Raw genomic sequence first — 23074 nt, 5'->3', positions numbered from 1 at the left:
TCTATGAATTTAGACCAAATAAAAAAAGTGATGAACTATGTATTAAGCTTCTTAAATCATATATATATATAATGCACACACACACACACACACACACACACATAGAGTTGAAGCATACAATTTATGGTTTAAAAAACTATAAAATATACTTACATGAAGTGATGAGCTAGCATCCATGTCATTACTTGCTTCATCTATGGATTGAGTCATCCCTTGTGCTTTTAATGTATCCTTCTATCAAACACAAAATGTCAAATGCATTAGATTAGTTTTAAAATTAACAATCTAATTATTAGTTTCTAAAAGAACATTCATAGGCATAAACATTAACACTTACATTGTCCTTGATACTCTTCTTCTTATTGTACTTTCTATTTGCTTGTCTACTTGAGACCCACCATCTATAGATATCTTCCTCGTAGTTGCCAAGCAAAATGGCATGTTGATCCTTGAAGCATTTCTATAATAATTCTTTCCCATAGAGCTTGTTTTGGTCTCTACTCACCAATCTAGGTGCTTGAAACACCTCATCATATGTAGGTGTAGGACGCTAAGACTTGTTGGCCCTAAGAGCGTGTGAAAAAGAAGGTTCCTTATCTTTAATCTCCCCATTGCCCGCATAACCATGTGACATTGAAAACAATTTGCATAACATGCATAAACCAATTACAAACATACTAGCATATCTTTATATATAAAAAATTACAACATTTAAGATCGTTAAAACGTTTTTACAACGTATAACATCTCTCTCTCTCTCTCTCTCTCTCTCTCTCTCTCTCTCTCTACTTTGTTAAAGAAAGAATCTCACACAATGGTGTAAGCTAATCCCACACAATGATGTATATACATATTATATATATATTATATACATATTATATATACATATATACATGTATATATATACATACATACATACATATATATATATATATAATTTATATACATATGTATATATATTATATACATTAAAATATGTATAATATGTATAATATGTATATATACATATATATATGTATATGCATATATACACATATGTATATATATATATATATATTATATATATATAATTTAATATTATATATATTAAATTATACATATTAATTATTATTCAAAACATATTAATTAAAACACTAACTATACATATTATATATACTTATATATATGTATATATATATACATATATATGTGTATATATATATATATATATTATATATGTATATAATATATATATATTATATTATATCTATATATATACATATTATACATATTATACATATGTATAATGTATATAATATATATACATATATATATGTATATATATTTTATATACATATTATATATATATATATATATACATATGTATATAATTTAATATTATAATATATTAAAAATTTTAATTAAATTAAAAAAATGAACTGCAGCTTACCTGGCGCGGCCGCGTTGCAGTTAATTGGGCCAATCTAAACTACCGCGGTCCTTGCAAGTTCACCAGCTATAGGGAACTGAGGATCGGAAGAGTGGCCATGAAATGCCTCTCGCCGCAGCGGTCGAAGCAGGGCGAGTAGGAGTTCATAGAAGATTACGGCATAGGAACCTGGTTCAGCTAGCTTGTGCATGCAGCTGCAGAGGCCGCCGAAGCTACAGGAGGCGAAGCTGCTGCACGCTGGCAGATCTAGAGCTCGATCGAGTCGGCACTGTGGGCAACGAGACGCTAGCTAGCTGGAGAAACCACGAGCAAGGAGAATTAGCTCTAGAGCGAGGGCAGCTGCAGCAGCAACTGGATCGAGTTAATAGATGGAGAAACAATCAGTCGAGTTAGGTGTAACGGGCGGGAAAAATCTTTAATGGAGGGGACAACAGTTCGCGTTTCACGAAATAGATATATATAAATATATATATATTATATATATACGTATAATATATATATATATATGTATATATATTATATATATATAATATATATATATATATACACATATATTATAATATATATATATATACATATATAATATATGTATATATATTATATATATACATTATATATATATATACATATATATATTATATATATGTATATAATATGTATATACATATTATATACATATAATATGTATATACATATTATATACATATATATAATATATATATGTATATATATAATATATATACATATATTATATATGTATATATATATATATTATACATATATATATATATACATATATGTATATATTATATATATATATATACATATATATTATATGTATATATATTTATTATATATAGAACATGGAGTGAATCAAAGCCTTAGCTAGACCCCTAGAAAGTGCCAAAGCCATAGAGAAATATTCACAAGTTCTATCTATATTTGGCAACCATGCCCTAAGTCTTGATTTAAATCAAATAAGAGAGATCCTGAGGAATCATAAGAGCAAAGCTTTTAGAAAAAACAATGGAGTGTTTCCAATAGATTAGAAATCATGAAAGACCATGATAGCAAGACGTTAAAGAAGAAACCTAGTCATTTCTATTGACCTTATCTTTTATCATCTCAAGATTCTATAAGTGAAAGGACCAAGATAAGTTCTATGCAGGGATTTCATTCACGTGATCACGTTAACCGCGAAGTGGTAATAACACTAGTTAATAACACTCTCACACACTTGTTAATATCATAGATATTCACACAACCGGGAGAAACTTGCTATCCCGGTTTTCCCGGCGGGCCACTGTTTAGCCCGGCGGGTTACTTATCTAGCCCGGCGGGCCCCGAGGCCTTTTTTTTTGCGCCAAAAACTTGGCTGTTTTGGAGGGACCTATATAAAGGGTTTCCCCTCACTTCCAAATGTGCTTTACCAAAGCACTTGGGTGGCTCACCTCAGGCTAAAAGACACAAGAGGTGAGTATAAATATTCTGGATTTTTGTTTGAAGCTTGTTAATAATATTTTGTATTTTATAAGATTTTGATTGTAAATGGTTTATCATATTTGTTACGTGGACTAGCAATGTCTCCTCTTGGGTGGTCTACTCGAGTGCCAATTGGTCTGGGTAGGAGCTTCCCTAGAGGAGGTAATAGGTGGTGAGATGTTCGGGACATCATCTCTATCTAGGGATGGATTGCCTCAAATTCATCTCACCAAACGTTTGGTTTCTTTAGGTCGACTAGCAATACCTCCTCTTGGGTGGTCTACTCGAGTGCCATTTGGTCTGGGTAGAAGCTTCTCTAGAGGAGGATATAGGTGGTGAGATGTTCGGGACATCATCTCTATTTAGGGATGGATTGTCTGAAATGCATCTCACCAAACGTTTGGTTTCTTTAGGTCGACTAGCAATACCTCCTCTTGGGTGGTCTACTCGAGTGCCATTTGGTCTGGGTAGGAGCTTCTCTAGAGGAGGATATAGGTGGTGAGATGTTCGGGACATCATCTCTATTTAGGGATGGATTGCCTCAAATGCATTTCACCAAACGTTCGGTTGCATTGGCAAGAAGTGGGTTTTAGACTTTATAATTGCATATTTTAGTTTTACTCAGGCTGTTTTGGATCTCAAATCTTGCATGATTGTTGTTTAGGTGTTACAATGGTTGCTTCTAATTGCGGCACATCAACCCAACGAAGCAACAGACCATTAGAAACTAGTGGAGTTTCCTTGCAACGAGATATGACAGCACAAACTTTGAATGTTGCGTCTCAAAGTGGCAAGAGGAGGAGCGGAGGAAAATCACCGGGACCTGAATGGCAATTTGCTTCCAATCTTTCTAGATTTGTCGAATGGAAGTGTAATTTTTGTGGCTTGGTAAAATCTGGGGGTGCTCCCAGAATAAGGGAGCATTTGCTTGGCACTAGCACAAAAAATCCCGGAGGTAAATGCAAGGGTGCAGGAGCTGATGATGCTGCAAAGCGCCTTAGAGCTTTGATAAGTAAACAAGCATCACAAAACAAGAGGCCCAATCTCTGTGCAAGAAATCACCAATCGCCGAATTTGGCAGCATCAAGTGGAGGGATCTCCAACCAAGGAGTGACTCCAACACATACTACTTGCCAAAATGACACCCAAGGTCCAGATGTCTCAATACCGATGGATGCATCTCCTGAGTTTCAGGTGGGTATGTCTCGTACCAGACAAACTAATCTAGTTGACAGCTTTCGTGCCACTGCTTTAGAGGATGCTCAACTTGCTTTAGCGAAAGCGATCTTCTTTACTGGTTCTTCATTGTCTATGGTCACGAAAGATTCATGGAAGATGGCTTGGAAGAAGATTGGAGAATATGGACCTGGGTTTTGTCCACCAACTTATCACCACATGCAAAATCAATTACTTGACAAGTGCTATGACAACACACGGGAAAGCGTTCAAAGACTCATAATTGACACCACAAATCAGTCTGGATGCACAATTGTCAGTGATGGTTGGTCGAATGCCCAAAGACGTCCATTGATAAATGTAATGTTGGTATGTCCTCGTGGGGAATGCTTTATCAAAGCTGTTGATAGCTCCGGGGAAATTAAATCTGGTCAATTTATCGCCGATATCATTGGTGATGCTATCGACCAAGTTGGGTCTGAAAATGTGCTTCAAGTGATTATGGATAATGCAGCTAATTGTCGAGCAGCAGGTCGTATGTTGGAATCTCGATTTTCCAATATCTATACATTTGGTTGTAACACTCATAGCCTTAACTTGGTGTTACAAGATTGGTACAAAAATGCTGATACAGAGTGGTTCAAGGAGATTATCGATAGTGCAAGTAAGATTGTCAAATTTGTGCTCAAACGGCAACGTGTTTTAGATATGTATCGTCAACGCATGGAAACTATGCTAAAGTTGCCTTGTGAAACCAGATTTTGCACTAATTTTTATATGCTTCAATCTCTCCTAAGAAATAGGAATGCAGTCATGGAAACCTTTGTGTGTGCTGGCTTCTCTGAGTGGGAGGCTGACCAGTCCGAAAAGGTTAAAGAAAAGGTGAGGTACATGCGATCTTTGATATCGGATCGTAGTTTATGGGAGGAAGCAGCAGATTGTTATCATGTTATGATGCCAGTTATGCTTGCTTTGCGCCAGTTGGATTCTAGATTGCCAAATATCGGGAAGGTTTGGATGGCGTGGTGGTCCATTCAAGAAAGCCTCGCAAACCCAGAGGAGCCCACTAAAACTGTTGTCAAGCATTGGAGTCCTCCATTCACCAGAGCAAGGAGAAATATCTTGGCCAAGTATGTAAGCGCTCGGTGGGTAGGAGCACATAGTCCATTGCATAGTGTTGCATATTGTCTTGACCCAGAATACTGGCATATGGATGTGAATGCCCTAGATGAGGAGGTAATCGATGATTTCTATGATGTTGTGGAGTGATTTTATGAAGATCCAGATGAGCAAGCAACAGCGGTAATTGAGCTAACCAAGTATAAATTGAAAGAAGGTAGATTTGCCTTGGAGTTTGTGCAAAAGCTTGCTAAGGAACAGCCTGCTTGGAAATGGTGGATGTTGAATGGGGGAAGTGTTCGAACTTTGCGACGCTTAGCTGTGAGAGTGCTTGCGCAATGTGCCTCAAATTCTAGTTCTGAACGTAGTTGGAGCAGTTACAAGTATGTGCATTCTATTAGCAGAAATCGTTTATTGAGTGATAGAGCTGAGAAGTTGGTGTATATGTATTGTAATAATAAATTGGTGAAGTCAATTGAGTCAGATGATTACAACGAAGAGATGCCTAAGTGGACATATGACATTACTCAGGATGAGTATGATGCAGAAGAGAATGGAGATGTAGAGCCTAATGTCCCACATACGAGCGATAACTTGTGCTTTATTGAAGAGATAGAAGAAAACTTGCAACCCGATTTTGGTGTTAGTAAAGCCACCCGCCGCAGACGCTCCTCACGTTTGATGTAATCATGTTAGTTTTGACACACTCCAATGTAATCTGTCTTGCAACAACTGGATATCAAACATGTTGGTGAACATTTTAGAGAGAATGGTTTTTAGTCATGTCATGTTAAACTTAGAATACGAAATCATGTTAGTTTTGACACACTCCAATGTAATCCGTCTTGCAACAACTGGATATCAAACATGTTGGTGAACATTTTAGAGAGAATGGTTTTTAGTCATGTCATGTTAAACTTAGAATACGAAATCATGTTAGTTTTGACACACTCCAATGTAATCCGTCTTGCAACAACTGGATATCAAACATGTTGGTGATCAATTTAGAGAGTATGGTTTTTAGTCATGTCATGTTAAACTTAGAATACGAAATCATGTTAGTTTTGAGACACTCCAAAGTAATCCGTCTTGCAACAACTGGATATCAAACATGTTAGTGTCAATTTAGAGAGTGGTTTTTAGTCATGTCATGTTAAACTTAGAATACGAAATCATGTTAGTTTTGACACACTCCAATGTAATCCGTCTTGCAACAACTGGATATCAAACATGTTGGTGAACATTTTAGAGAGAATGGTTTTTAGTCATGTCATGTTAAACTTAGAATACGAAATCATGTTAGTTTTGACACACTCCAATGTAATCCGTCTTGCAACAACTGGATATCAAACATGTTGGTGATCAATTTAGAGAGTATGGTTTTTAGTCATGTCATGTTAAACTTAGAATACGAAATCATGTTAGTTTTGACACACTCCAAAGTAATCTGTGTGCATGTGTTTGTGTGTGTGCGAGAGAGAGAGAGAGAGAGAGAGAGAGATAGAGAGAGAGCATTGGAAATCTTTTGAACAAAGTTGCCGAATCTTGTTAAATTCCAGGGTTGCATTTAAGAGAGAGATAAGTTTAAATGCGGCTCTAACTCGTCCATGTGTCGTGCATTGGTCAACCGATCATAGTCGGCACCCAATTTAAAACATATATACAAATTTTTGTGAAATTCTTTGCCGCACAAAGCACACGTAGTACTGTTGACCATGTGTTGCAAAAGACAGGTCAAGTGGTACATGTGCCCACATGGGACAGTGTAGTGGCCAGACCATGAGTGAAAGAAACTATAACAAATAGGGCATGGTCCGCCACTTTCGTGCCCATGTAGAGGTGGTTGCTCCAAACTATTCGGGTGTTCAAATGCCGTCATAGGAGAGTTTGCATGGCCTTGCACTCCTCCATTTGCGTTATGCGTCTCTTCAAGAGCTTGTTCTCTCTTAGTATATCTCTAGCGCTTGAACTTTCAGGTGCTTGCCCGCGCTCTGGTGCTGCTTCCGTCTGTTGAGGGCCTTGGGTGCCTCTAATTTGGTTGATTTGAGTTTGAAGCTCATCAACCGTGTGATGAACTTCCATTGAGGCTCCAAGAATGGCCAGTTGCAACTCATCTCGAGGCATAGTGATTGACTCACTCCGAATGTCTTCCACATGTAGATGAGGAGGTCGAGAGCTAAAGTCTACAACTGAATTTTGCACAAATTGTGCATATAGCATTTTAGCAAACCAGAGGGGACAGTCACCGTGATGCATGGGTTGGGCCATGACATCCACAAAAATGCGCTCCGCATGCTCGATAATTAAAGGAACACTACATTGTGTTAGCTTCAAGCGCCCTTTTTTTATGGCATCATTGGAGACGTCAGGCCAGATGCTCTTGACCATCTCTTTGGACACATTCTTATTTACTTGGGCATACTGTAATCCATGGGCCGGTGCCCATTTGTTGGAGGTGCGTCCGGCAATACGTGCCGCATCATTCACAGTGCCAGTGCCCGAGATTTGCTTTAAGCATTCAAACGCCTTCTTTGCGGCTTCATTATTATCAGCCATCTGAGAAAAAGTATGTATACACTTTAAGTTTATAGAATCAATGTTAATTTAGGAATAGCTTTAAAGTTATTTTCAGATGTTAGGTATAAGTTTATAAAATCAATGTTTATTTACTGCAAACTTGTTATTTTCAAATACTCAGAGAGAGAGAGAGAGAGAGAGAGAGAGAGAGAGAGAGAGAGAGAGAGAGAGAGAATTGGGATCAAAATAATATTTAACAATTGGGACCAAAATAGTGTCAGTCGATTAAAGGCAGGTCATGGAATAGATAGCCAACCAAAACATATCATTTACAAGAGGCTTTAAAATAAGTGTGGTGTCATCTCAGATAGTGGACGTAAGCATGCAGCAGGTGACACTTCCAAATTCTTCAATTGCTCCTCAAAATCTGCCATGGTCTTCCTATCTTCCTTTGATGGCGTCATATAGGCAGCCGTCCATTCCTTAATCAAATTTGTGTGGATGGCAGTTTTACCCACCCACGGCACTTTGGTCATTTCTGCAAACTCAGCACAAAATAATGTAAACTTTTCAATCACCCAAGCCAAGCAGAAGACATCTGATGCATTGCTCCATGGACAAGGGGACCTTACATCTGCGAGCTCAGGGGCTCAGGGGCGTTGATCGTGCTCTGCTTTGTTGGCGATATTTGTGGGTTTGAACTCAATCCCATCCCTCAATGCAAGACCCCAGTCAATGATGCCTACCCGTGGCACCCCTTCTTTGGTGAAATCTATCATTATATTCCAGGGGTGGCAATCATTGTGGATGATCCCTTCAGCATGTGCAAAGGCCATGGTATTCACAAGGGCACAGATAAGCTCGGGAGCATGAAAAATCAAAGACTTGTATCGCTCCATTTCATGAGGAGCCACTTGTTTTTTCTTGTATCTGTTGCCTTTGCCTGCAGCAAGCATGGAACTGAGGGTCCCCTGAGGAGGCGGAACACACTCCATTATATCTCCAAGACTTCCCCCATTAAAGAGGGGGAAGAGCAGTATCCATGGCTCCTTCCTTGTGTGCCCAATGGCGCGCACTATGCCCCTGTGGGTTAGGTCGATTGAAGCCTCCTGAGCAAAAGACTTCAATTGAGCCCTTCGACTACCAAGGAATTGCTTTGCACAATAAGAAATGCCTTCTGGAAACCAGGAGACACCTTGAATATGGCATTTATGTACAACGCCGTACGATCCAGAGCCCATCTTCTTTTCTGTGATGATGGCCTCTGCAGGCAACCCAATTGTCATGCTGCAGTTAGTATTATGCTTTGTGCGCTGCAAGTGGGTGCCTTTAGAGACCTCACGTGCACCAGATGATAAATCTTCTTGTTCATCAGCAGGCCGGTCCAGCTCTTTGCGAGCTCTCTTGCTCAGGATAGCTTGGGTGTCTATGGCCTTTGCACGCTTGGACCTCTCTTTCTCTACCTTCCATTTTGTGTGGAAGTGCTCCAGCTTGGATTCATTTGTTTCCGCTGGTCTGTCGTCACCTAGGTCAACAGCGCATCTAGGCATGTTGCCCACAATGCTAGTAACAAAATGCTTGATGGCTGCTCCATCAGCACCCACATGGATATTTTTCACTGCGCGGACAACCTCACCTAATATTTGCTCAAATCGATTCCTATCAGACACAATACCCTCGATGTGATTAGGTGACAAGCAACTAATGAAGGTAACGAGTTTGATACGAATTGATTTCTTGATTTCAGGAGTAAGTGCAAGCGTCGCCATCAATCTGCACAATATAATTGACAAATAGTTGCAACATTTATAACCACAAAAAATGCTATTTGTAAGCTAACTAAGAGATTTCTACATCCAACACACTTATGACTCATGTCATGCAAACTAAATAATCACATTCATCGTCAAAAACAAACACAAAACACAAGTTTACGACTTAACTTGACGTCAGCAGACCTAGTCAGTATACCGACCATCTGCAGATATCGCATTAAGATGAAAACTATGGCACAAGTTAAATGCTTTGACACATCGTCAGCAGACCTAGTCAGTATACCGACCATCTACAGATGACTATCAAACCAAATAACAAAAACAAACTTCACCACATAGCTTGGTGTCAGCAGACCTAGTCAGTAAACCGACCATCTGCAGATACCGTACTAAGGAGCAAAGCATCACACATGTCAAATGCTACGAGCGCACATCAGCAGACCTAGCCAGTAAACCAACCATCTGCAGCGGGCTCTCAAAGCATTTAACAAAAACAAAGCCGCATTGTAACTTGGTAACTGCAAACCTAGTCAGTAAACCGACCATTTGCAGATCCCGTGCCACAACGAAAACTTATACATAAGTTAAATATTAAGAGTGCACATCAGCAGACCTAGCCAATCGCTCGGCCATCTGCAGCGGGCCTCTTAACATTTAACGACACATGCACATGCATCACAAACAACGTTAAACTTAAGCGTATGCAAAAAATTAAATGACACCAACACTTTCAACTTAAAAATTACCTCAAATTGATCACACTAGCACCACTGACACCAAGTACAAGGAAGATTCTGTGAACAGTGACCCCTTGGACCACCCTTTTATACTACAATATAGCCCGCCGGGTCGGGAGGCGGGCCTGGCGGGCTTCTGCGCGCCCGGCGGGCCCGGCGATCCAGACTTGTAGCCCGGCGGGCGAATTGTGGGTTACCAGGTCATCCCACCCTCTAGGATTTGAGAACTGTGAATTTTGTGAACATTGAGATTTGTGAACAATAGCTGTGATCACAAGAAAAAAGGCTGTGATCACGTGAATATGAAATCCCTGGTTCTATGAGCTCTTCTCAACCCTTATGTGATCTTATGTGCTCGTAGGAAGTCTTATGGGTCTTATGATCTCATTCAATCTCTAACAAGATTTTAAGAAATTATATTAGCTCTTACATAAATTATGAGATCTTACATTAATTATGAGATCTTAAGAAAGATTGTGAGTTCATGTATGGTCTTATGAGATCTTAAGAGCTTCTACCATACACTATGTGGTCATAAAAGCTAATCTTAGACATTAAAGGATGATCACATTGATCTAGGAAATTTCATGACCTCATATATGGTCTTATGAGATCTTAAGAGCTTCTACCATACACTATGTGGTCATAAAATCTGAGCTTAGACATTATAAGGTGATCACATTAATCTAAAATTAATTGTACATGCAAGCAAAATCATGTTAAAGATTACCACCTCAATATGGAAAGGAAGAAGAATAGTGGCAAATGTATATTAAGTTTAAAGAACTCTTATGAGCATAAAGCAACCCTTGTGTTCACTTTTACTTCTCTTATGAGCATAAAGCAACTATTGTGTCCACTTTTATTTTGAACTATTATAATTATTTGTGGGTCAAGCACTCATGGCATGATATCTTTACTTTAAGACTCAAGTCTTTAAATATAATTCTGTTTCCTAGCAAGTTCCTTACTTCTCTAGCTTGTCACTAGCATCTCCTATGTCAGTGCCAAAGATTCCTAGTTTTGAGAGTGGGTTGGTGATTGGTTTAGATGACACAAGAAACATTGTATCTCCACAAAGTAGCAATCTAATGAGTGGGACACTAGCATCACTCCCTCAATGTTACTCTCACAGCTAGTATACCTAAGACTAGGAGAAAATCTGTTGTCTGGGTACATTCCTAGGGAACTTAGCTTTGATCATCTTAAAATATTATAAGCACTAGGACCAGGATAAGTTCAATGAGCCCTTCTCAACCCTTATGTGATCCTATGAGGTCATAGAGGAAGTCTTATGGATCTTATGATCTCATTAGATCTCTAACAAGATTTTATGAAATTATATATTAAGATCTTACATAAATTATGAGATCTTAAGAAAGATCATGAACTCATGGATATGGTATTATGAGATCTTAAGAGGTTCTACAGCTATCCTTTGAAAGCTATGTACGTAGCTTCTATCAAAACACTCACTCTTTCTCACCATTCCCATGCAAAATGTTCTTTCCCATTGTTTCGCAATATCAACACAAATCTTTTGTCCTATTTGTATATATTTTAACTTAGTGCAAGCTTAATATGGTTTCCCAATTTTTTTTCGATTAATCAATTTGAAGTGGTGAGAGGTAACCTTAGAGCTCCTTAGAGATGAAATCTTGACATGTGGATGACTGGAGGTTCAAAGCTCTAGAGGTTTTCGTATTCTGGAGCTTTTTGGGTGGTTTCTTGTTTTCAAAGTAGTAGAGGGCATTCTACATCTCTTCATTGGACATGACATCTAGCTATGCTACATGAGAATCATGAAAATAGTATGTGCCACTCTCTAGCTAAAGTGCTTTCTAAAGGGAGATGTGGTGGTAGTATCGACTCGGATGCTCTTTAAGATGATTCTTAGTGGTTTACTTCATAGGCTACTAGCTATCATTAGCATGCCCTTCAAGTAGCCATTCGGGTAGTCTTTTAAATTTGTTAGCTTATTGAAATCAAGAAAGTCATCGTTGTTAGGGGGTAGATTCTTTAAAAGTATTACTCTATATCCTCTTATCTAATTATACAGGTCATATAATCATGTATATTCTTAGATATTTGATTGATTTTGTGTGATTAATGAGAAAGAAATAAATACTTGTATTACCACTACCATTAACTTTTTTAAAAAGCGATTCTATATAAAAAGACAGAAATACAAGCGTTAGAAAGATCCTCCAACCACTCTAATAGTTTCCATAAACATCCTATCATTAAAAAAATATCATACTCTCCCACACTTAGTTTTCAAGAGATTCATAGGTGAAGTAAGCCCATTAGTATTAGCTACCGAAGAGTTAGTCAAAGTTGTTGGGTATTCAAAGCCTCATGTATGTGTGTCCTAGTGTTTGTGTACACGTGTGTATCCGTGTATGAATAGCCTCTAAGGCTAGATATTATGTGTGTGTGTAAGTGCATGTGAAACCAAAATCTTAGGGTGGTTATAACATCTAGATATTATATATGTATTTGACATCATTTCTTATGTCATGTAGAAGAGTCTCATGGCTATAAAAGCATTCATTTGATGCACTTCAAAATATACAACCAATCCAATACATTTTTGAGCAGGGCATTACTTGTGTACTATAGTTCATCGAGTTCTCTTTACTACCTTTCTTCCACCCACAAGTGGGGCATATTGGCTAGTGCAAGGGCCCTTATAAAAGTCATGATCCACCTGACTTCAAGTCACCGTTGGTCGTCTATGCCCTCGTATTGCATTCTATTGACGTTAATACTTCTCTCTCTCTCTCTCCTCTCTCTATCATAGTCACCATGTCTTTTACCTATAACCCACCTTAGCTCAGCTCTTTTGTAGACCTAATCCATGCTTGCACCTTCAATTGGTGTCAGAGCCCTCAACTGCTATTGTGCCTCCTTCCATCCTCTGAAAACGTAACCCACCTTAGCCTTCAATTGGTGTTAGAGCCCTCAACTGTTGTTGTGCCTCCTTCCGTCCTTTGAAAATGTAACCCACCTTAGCCTTTAATTGGTATCAGAGCCCTCAACGTTCGCTGATGTGCCTCCTCCCGTCCTCATCAGAAAACGTAACTTGTTGCCTGGACAATTTTACCTGTTGTCCTGATGTGTAGCAGAGAGGGCTGCTGTCGCAATGGCTGTGCCAAAACGCACAAGATATGCTAAAGGGAGCATGGATGTGAGCCCTGATGTATGCGTTGAAGAAGGCTGAGATAAACGCTGATATAAACCCTGACGTAAGCCTAAAAGCGCAAATGTGGGCTGATCTGTAGCGCTGATGTATGCTACAGCAAAACGCAGATGATTGCTCAAGCAAAGCGCTGATGTAAGCTAATGTATAAACGCTAATGTGTGCTCTGATGTAGGCGGCGGGCGCTGACATGTGCTGAAGTAAAACACAGATGTGGAGCAGAAGGAGGCCTGATGTAGGCACTAAGAAACAGCCTGTGAAAGCTCTGGTGCTCTAGCGCTGGCCTCTCTTTGAGCTACCATGCTCTGGTGCTCTAGCGCTGGCCTCTCTTTGAGCTGCCATGCTCTCAGCGTCTTTACTCTCTGCTTCAGTTGTGCACGTCTCCTTGCCTTCGAATCGATGCAGTACCTAGAGGTCGTTTGTTTTTCCAGCTTCAACGCCTTCTCGACCACCTACTGCCCATTTTGTGCTCGCCCACATGCACAAAATACTAAAACAATAAGGTTTTTCAAAACCTTAATGGTGCGGTGAGAAAGGCCACGCTGCCCATTTAATATTTCAAATATTTTTAATATAAAGGCTTTTTAAAGGGTGTTCACATGGGGAAGAAAGGGGAAGAAAGCACTATGGGGTGCATCATAAGAATGAAAAACATCAATAGAGGTTTAAGTGTTGAGCTTCGACTTCAAAAGATTTGTATGTGTTGACTTGAAGATGTAGAAGAAGAACCTACAAAATCAAACCAAAATAAATCAATTAACAATCAACACTTTATTAGTTCTCTACACAAACAAAGTTATAAGTAAACTACATTTTGTTATATGAGAAAGGAAGAGGAGAAGTGGAAGAAGAGAAGAGAAGCTTATGCCTCATGTATACGGCTTATGCATAAGGTTTATAAATGAGACTATACATAAGCCTCATGTATATGGCTTATGCCGTTGGTTACCAGCATGCTTAGGTAGCACGCGGCATGCATTGGGAGCCCAGTGCATGTTTGTAGCTACCGACATGCTTATGCGCATGCAATGGGTAACACTCGGCATGTGATCAAGAGAGAGAGGGCTCTCTGGAAGTGAAGAAGTGTTTGGCACATAGGTTGACATAAAAGACAAGGATATGCTAGATCCACACAACCATTATGCTCCATACCCACTGGTTCAACTAGTTCCAAGCATCGTTTGTTGTATAGAAAATCTTTCAAGTCTAATAAGCTTGTATGCATAAGGTTCTAAGGCGTACTCTCCTTATGCATGCATAGAGTATGCCTCATAGGCTTATGCATAAGAGAGTATACCTATGATCATGCATAAAGCATGCATACTAACCCTAAACCCTAGCACCCAAGGGTGTAAACAAGAAAAGCATAAATAGCAATAGAGCTCGTGTGTAAGAGCTTACCTCATGTGGTTGAGAAGAGCTCGGCTAAACAAAAGAGACCTACAATACAAAACAAGAAAATGAGGTAAGCGCGAGAGAAATGCTAAGGTTGTGCTTCAGGCTATGCATATACACAAGCCTTATGCATGAGAGCTGGGCTAAACAAAAGATACCTACAATACAAAACAAGAAAATGAGGTAAAGCAAGAGAGAAATGCTAAGGTTGTGCTTTAGGCTATGCGTATACACAAGCCTTATGCATGAGAGCTTCAACATAAAAGCAATAAAATCCTTATGCATGCATTAAGATGGCATGCTTTATGCATGCATGTAAACTCAAAACTCTAATGCCGAAGGGTGTAAACAAGAAAAGCATAAATAGAAAAGGATCTTATGCAAAAGAGCTTACCTTGAGTGGTTGAGAAGAGTTGGACTCAATGCATACTCTATGCATGCATAAAGCATGTATACTCTATGTATACATACAATATCATAAAGAGAGCATGCTTTAGCATGCATGCTCTATGGATACTCTATACATGCATAAAACCATTCATACTCTATGCATGCATGCATGCATAAATCCTGCTTTCTTTATGCATAGAGCATAAAGAGAGCATATTCAAAAAGCATTAAGAGAGTATACTCATATGCATGCATAAAGCATGCTCTCTTTATGCACACATAGAGTATGCATGCTCTATGCATATGAGAAATATGCATAAAGCATGCATGCATAAAGAGAGAATGATTTATTTATGCATACATAGACTATGCATGCTCTATGCATAGAGCATGCATAGTATCTTTGGACACCTATAGGTTAGTTTTTGATATGCATTTTAAAAGGATCTCTCTCTATAAAGTTCTCTATCTATCTAGAGAGCATAGTAAGTGTCTTTGTTCGACTACAGATCATTTTTTATTTGCCTTTAAATTCCTCTCTTTGTATCTCTTATGTACCATAGGCATTTTATATCACATATCGTAGTTGACCCTTAGCCTTTTATTTTCGATGTTTTTACACACCTATGGAATCATGGATTGTAATGGTCAAGACCTTTTAGGTCTTATGATATGTAACTTTTATTTCATATGCCTTTAAGTCATTCCTGAGACATTAATACGACTTTCTTTCTCTCGAGCATGATATGTCTCTCTTAGAGAGCAAACTACGTCTGTTGGAATAGGAATGAATGGCCTTATCAAAATTTGATTGTAACTATTAACATTGCATGCCTAAAAAGATTTAGGTTGTTTCACCACTTTGGCACCCAATATAGTAGGCAAGGTTATAAAAAAGATATCAATGGTGGAGGCACCTATCCAGAGTAGGTTTTGTAGGTATGCCCATAAGCTTAATGAGGAGCACATGCTCATCATGGTAGGATTAGTTTCAAGGGAATTATGACCAGAATCAAGTAACATTAGTTGAAAGATTGGGAATTCAAAACCAATTTCAAGCCAAAATAAGGTAAAGTTGTATTGTTTGTGGGACGATGAGTTCTTCGCTCAACTAGTTTTGTGGCATTATAGTATTTATAGGAAAGACCAGCCAATTATGAAATCAACCAATCATTTGCAAAAGCATTCATTTTGGAGAATTGTAAGTCAACATAAAGGGCTATCAAACGACAAGCAACCTTACATGATTACATAGGATTCGTATGCAACGAGTGTAATGAAGCACATAGACTAGAGCACGTCTAGAGAGAAAAGTGAAATAGGTGGGGGGGAAATTGAAATCCGCATGCGGAATGTTATCTTCAATATGCAATGCAAAAATCAAGTTGCAGCAACACTTGTCAAAATAAAAAATCAACCCTGTGTATCATGAAGAATACATTCATGGGGGTATGTATACTCACTGAGCCAATACTTCAGAGCCATAAGTCAAAACTTCCAAGGTATGCCACTTGAACAAGCCTCCAAGACCTTGTCTTCCCAACTATGTTTCTTGGGAAAATACCCCACCTTTACATGTCGTTGGAAAACAATCCATAACATACTAAGTTAATATACAAGTCAAACCCAGGAACACTAACATCATAATTTGTAGCAAAAATAACCCAAAAGATGTCTGTGAGTACGACCCACAACAAAAAAACCAAAGCATAGATGCCAAAATGTAAAAGACAAGACCTAAAATCCTAACAATAGTGCGACAACCAAAACCTATATCTACTAGTGAAAGGACCAAGGCGCGGAAAAGACCACCACATCTAAAGTTGCTACTATTCTCTTGCAATGTCACCCACAAATCGATGTCGATGAGGATAATCTAGAACTAACTCATAGTCATAAGGGCTTTTGTTTGTCATTTGATGTGCTATATTCTCTATAGAATAGGGTAAATGTCTTTTTAAACAAAGCAATACACCAAGAAGGGCTCGTTTTTCATTTGATGTGCTATATTCTTTGCATAATAGGGTAAATGCCTTTTTAAACAAAGCACTGCACCAAGAAATCTAGTACAAATACTCTCAAGTCAAACAAGAAGATAACTGACTCATACCAATCGTCCTCTGGGATAATAACATTAAACTCTTGCTCATTCATCTCATCTACACCTCCTAAAATGCATAGAGATTGATCTCTAGTGGTGGACTGGGCTGCCTATTTGCAGATTTCATGGTCACTCTCTATCTCCAAACATGCAAGAACAGTGAACAATGTGGCCCTCAATGTTGGGCCTATTCTTGCTCCCGGATCCATTATAACTCCTCCTACTGGATAAAGAATCTCCAAGAACATAAGAATTAACCCATCATTCTTCTCTAGTGCACCTCACCAAGCTCCACCTTGACCATCCTTCTTGCAAGATGGTAACAAGTAAGATATCATGTAAGACTCCAAGCGCACCCGAAGTTTATCAGCAATCAATCTAGAAGCCCTCCTTGGCGATGAAGCAAGATCACTTTGAAAGCACATATTAAGAGCACTAGCTTTCACCAACCAAAATAGATATCTTTTAACCCACAAAGATATAGCAAGAGGATTCACACACCTGGACTCCTAGCCCAATCCTATCAACAACCTCCATATGATCCAATGTCTCAGCAACCTAGCTACATCAATCAAATAATAGAATCAACTGTTAATCCAAGTGAAGAATAGGCAACATAGACAAGAACAAAAAAGATAGCAATCAGTATACCTAGATGCAACCTCTAGCCTCATCCTCAAACAGATGCGCTCAACCTGTAATATCGAAGGGGGGGAGAAAAAGACCAAATTCCATGGTAGTAGCTGCCAATCCCATAGAGGAGGTAATGTGCTCATCTATCAAGCTAGAGTCCCCAAAGTGCACTCATTCAAGCATACACCTCGAGTATGCATCCAAGCCCACAACTGCGGATAGGGGACTAGATATCCATAATCATGCTGCCCACAACTGCGGATAGGGGGCTCAATATCCATAATCGTACTCCTCTTTTATTGGGTCATGCCAAAAACCTCTCGCTACTACAAAAAAACAATTAAGAAAATATACAATTAGTTAAAGGAAACAATATAGTTTAAAATAAAATTTTAAAAAGAGGATAAGGAAAATAGAAAAATGGATACTTACAAAGTGAGAAATCAAGGAGGATTTTCCTCTCGAGCAAAAGTGTGACACCCCTTGCTTTCGTAGACGGGAAGCACTCACCATCACTTATTGTTGAAAAGCATAAGCAAATGCTTGGCTTTTCCAAATCATTCTTTACCACTCTCTTGATATATTCTCTTCTATTAGAGAGAAAAAGCTTCATCCTCGTCTTCATCCAGTCCTCCGAGAAGGTGAGCCCCACATGTGAAACATGAAACTAAATATTAAGCGCATCAATAACATATTGTTTTAAAAGGTAAGCTTGTGATTTCCACTTCTTAAAGGAGTTTGTGAACTTGAGGTTAGCAAGTACATGCATCCAACTGATGACTTATTTCCCTCGTGCATCCATCACATGAGGGTAGCATCGACATCCACATTGTACCGGGTAAGGTTCGTGGATAAAATGGTGGGATGGATCTCCTTGTGGTGGGTGGCTCAAAATGAGTGGATGGAGAACCCCCCCTGTTGGGGCGATGACTTGGGAGACCTAGTGCTACTTTTGCCAAAACAAAATCACCTTGCTCCTCCCCCACATGCTACTACAACTACTAACGACGTTGGGTGAAGATGGACGTGAGGGAGTAGGGGTGCGTCTAGTCGACATTGATAGTGTAGGCTCATCAAAGCCATAACGTGATGGGCCTGCACTGCTTGGACCTATTCCTATCAAAAGAGTGGAGATTGGCCGTGTGGGGTAGATTGCCCATATGGATTCGATGATTGGCATGATGGTATGTTGGCCTACATATAAAATAATACGAATTGACTTACAAAATGCATAAAGGATAAACTTTGTGTATGTGAAAAGGTTTTGTCAAACCATACTTGTGTCTGTGGGAATTGAGTCCATGCCTACTACCCATATCATTGGCTGTAAGTTTCCTCCCTTCCAAAATGAGAGAAACACTTAAAATAGTCCGCTAAGTCTTATCTTGGAAAAAAAATTTCCTATTCATCAACACCTTGACCTTGTAGAGATTCAAGGATACGATTTATAGGTATGACCTAGCTCTATCCCGTAGGGGGAGCGTGATTTTCTAAACATCAAATCACTCTTAGGGCAATTGATCATAAATTGGGCAACTACTAGACTGATTTCTAGGGACAACGCTTTTTTCCTCATCTTATGCAAGGCACAGCCGCTGGCCTAGTCTTCTAGAATAGAGTTGCCCTGGAACCTAACTATCTAGCGTAGGGCTTTCACTTAATCTGTTGGAAAGCTACCCGACTAATCGGGTCCACCCGTCCGTAGGATGGTGCCGTCAGGGCATTCCATCCTCCCACTTTCCACCCTACTCACGCATCAATTTGTTTTCTAATTATTCCTACCACACTGTTTGACATAAATAAGCATATTTCTTAATTAAGTCCCTTTTCACAAGGTTCGTTAAAATAGCCTTCTTACACAATACAATCATACCAAAGACAAGATGTAATTATATAAAAAGTTTATACATGAACCAATTCCATACAAGCCAAACCGGCTCTCTTATTCTTATTCTGTCGATGATCTAGAATTCAGCCTTCCAGCCTCTACATGCTGGGCAAAACCCTATGGGACCATACACCTCATCGTCGGCCGCCGCTGGTGATGAGGACTCAAGCCGACCTGTCGCCCTCTCACGCTCCATCGCTCGATCCTCCCGCCAATCAGAGGGATGTCTGCACACTAGGGTGGGCTTATTTACTGCACTAGCCTGGGCCCTCAGAACTAGGCAGCCTCATAATCTCTCGCCTCAATCGGCGATCCTTATTCTCCCAAAGGTATGAGGGATACCTTGGGCCATTCGCGGGCTTTGCTAACGACGCCGCCCGGCTACACAAGCATGGAACGGAGTTAGCGTTGAAGCCAAAAAAAATCTTGATTTCTAAAGATAACAACTTCAATGCAATTTACTAAATATAGCATTCACAATTCATGAAGATAACAATTTCAACGTAATTTATCGAATACAACATCACATAATTCGTAACTTTATATAATTTTTATGTCGTCATTTTAAAAGGAAAAGACACCATTCTTTTAAAAATTAACCAAGCTAACCTGGCCACCGTTTCCTTGAGGGGCTTGAAAAGGGAGGACTGGAGGAATGTTCAGATAAAATTTTAGGTCCGATGGACCATTATTGTGTTAAGGATATGAATGATATGTTCTGAATGAATTGTTCTCTGATAATGACTTTTGTATGTTCTTCTTGTAGAAGGGATATTTATCCCAAGGTTCTATGTGGGTTGACTAGCCTATAAGCAACCCCAGAATTAGTTGGATCTTAAGGTGAAAGAGTTTATCCTCGAGCTGCGAGATGAGGACACCTCGCATTTTTTTATGTGGGGTGGGATGTAAGATTCCTCCCTCCAGCTTTTGAGGAGTAAAGGTATAAGAACCTCCCCTTCTGTTCTTGTAATTATTCCCCTCTCTAAAATAGGAGAAAGTTCTTGTTTTACCTTGTTTTGGCCTAGAGAGAGAAAATATCTAGAGAGAGATAATTCAAAATTGCAATATCTTTAAATATAAAAATCCACCTAGTGTCTAAAATAGAATTTCAAAATGAACTTTTCAATGTGCATTAGGAATTAATTGAAAAAATGGTATAAGGGACCTTAGCCTAAGGGTGTACATTTTCAGAAATTTTTGGATTATGGTCCAATTAAGGTTCCAACGGGCCAATTGGATTAATCCAAGTGCTAGGATGAGATAAATGATGAAGATGATGGGAATACATATAATTGGATGTGGATTAAGCAATGTGAGTTGATGTAGAAGAATATGGAATAACGAGAAATGATGTGGAACAATGTGGAAAGATGAGAGTTTGTTAGAAACAATATTTATGAAACCTGTTTTTAAATGACTGTTTTATGTCAAGAATTCTTGGAAAGCATTTTGACAATCTTGTGAAGACCTAAGTGATAAAGTTGCAACAGCTGATGGAGAGTCAATGGAGGACGTCTCGCGTAGCAAGGTCGCGGCCGAGGTCTTGACTAGCCTTGATTCGATTTAAATGGTGAGCTTCCGGTACGGTGGATGAGGGACCAAGGAAGCAGCCTATGAGTGAAGTGCTAGGTGACCTGCAAAGGAGCCTAGAGGGTGCTAACCATACAGTGCTCAGGCTCTGGGTCACCAAAAATACCCACATGCGTCGGGGAAGAAAACTGGAACAAGGGGTTAGAGTTGTTTTTTGAACTCGGGCATGGATCTGGTTGATTGGCCTTGCTGGTCCTCAATGGATGAGTCCATGGCTCTTTTATATGGATCTATTGGTTGATCTTGCTGATCTTCAATGGAGAGTCCATCTAGATTTTCTTAAATGAAAATATTTCCGGTTACTATGAGCTAGGAACTATTGAAACGGCCCCTGAGTGAACAGGTGGTGAGTGTTCTGGTTGCCAATGATGTAATAGGTACACCGATAAAGGAATGATTGGAAATTAGAATTCAAGCTAGAAATCTTGAAGGATTATGATGAGTGATACTACGGTTTCATTAAAAGATTGTTTCAAAGACAGCTGAGTCTGTGAAATAGGCAATTTCATATTGGTATGTAAGTGGTGTGACTATCTTGAAGTTTGCTTGAAGTGCCGGCTAGGGGGCCTGGGAACTCTTTTCCCTGGTACCCGGGGCAAAACATAACCAGATTCCTAAATGGATCCTATCACTACAGTGGTTGGGTGGTTGGCTAACCCATGAGATTGGATGGCTACAGTGGTTGGGTGGTTGGCTAACCCATGAGATTGGATGGCTACACTGATGGATCCCTAAAATGACTCAATTCTGTTAAGTTACGATAGTTGAAGTAAATCCCAGATAACCCTTGTTCTATGGAAAAGAATCAATGGATGTGCCTCTTGATGAGGAAAAAAGCATTGGACTCTATGATCCAAGTGTAAGTCTCTTCCTTGATCAAACCATGAGACTTACGGGTTCGGTCCGATCAGTTTGGTTAGTGATAACCTTGACTACGTTAGAATAAAATATCATGGAGGAATTGCCTATGTCTGCTAGGCGAGGGAAGTTTTTGCGGGTTCAGTTTTGGAAGAACTGAGGGATTAGTCTCTTGTCCGGATATCTGTGGTGGGCAAGGCCCTGAGTGAGAGGCTCTGCCCTATGCAAGAAGTTCTACTTCCGCTGCTAGCACCCCCGAATTCGTTATGCAAAGAGGGCAAGGATCTTTCACTTTTATCATGGTATCAAAGCCTGGTGCTCTCTATCAGGTTTTGTGAGTAAAGAAGAGGGAAAATTTCTATTTTGGAGCTATCCATTGGAGCTTGGAGCTTGGAGAAAAGAGAACCTGGAAGCACACCCCTACTCAACAGATCTGAAAGCTAAGGACCATGGGTAAGTAAAGACACACACCCTTGAGTGGATTGTAGGTGATTTGACACAAGCAAAGCATGATTTGAGTTCTTCAAAGCAAGTGAAAATTCTGGTTTTTTGCAAGCTTTAATGGAAAGCTTGAGAGCTTTATTGGAAAGAGACAAATGCATGTATTTAGTGAAGGACACATGTATGTGGTGTTGTGTGATGTAATAGAATTTGAAGCCATTTGATGCATTGAACACGAGGAAAAATCACTATTTTTTGAAGTTTCATAAACCAGACAGTATATGCCCAAAGTTGATGCCATTGGAGGTGTGTAATGCACAAATTAGCATACATAGGTGGAT

This window comes from Cibotium barometz, chromosome 3, assembly GCF_041138505.1.
Source record: "Cibotium barometz isolate CiBa-2024 chromosome 3, ASM4113850v1, whole genome shotgun sequence".
NCBI lineage: Eukaryota > Viridiplantae > Streptophyta > Polypodiopsida > Cyatheales > Cibotiaceae > Cibotium > Cibotium barometz.
The sequence above is the reverse complement of the archived record's forward strand: the minus strand, read 5'-3'. Positions refer to the sequence as shown.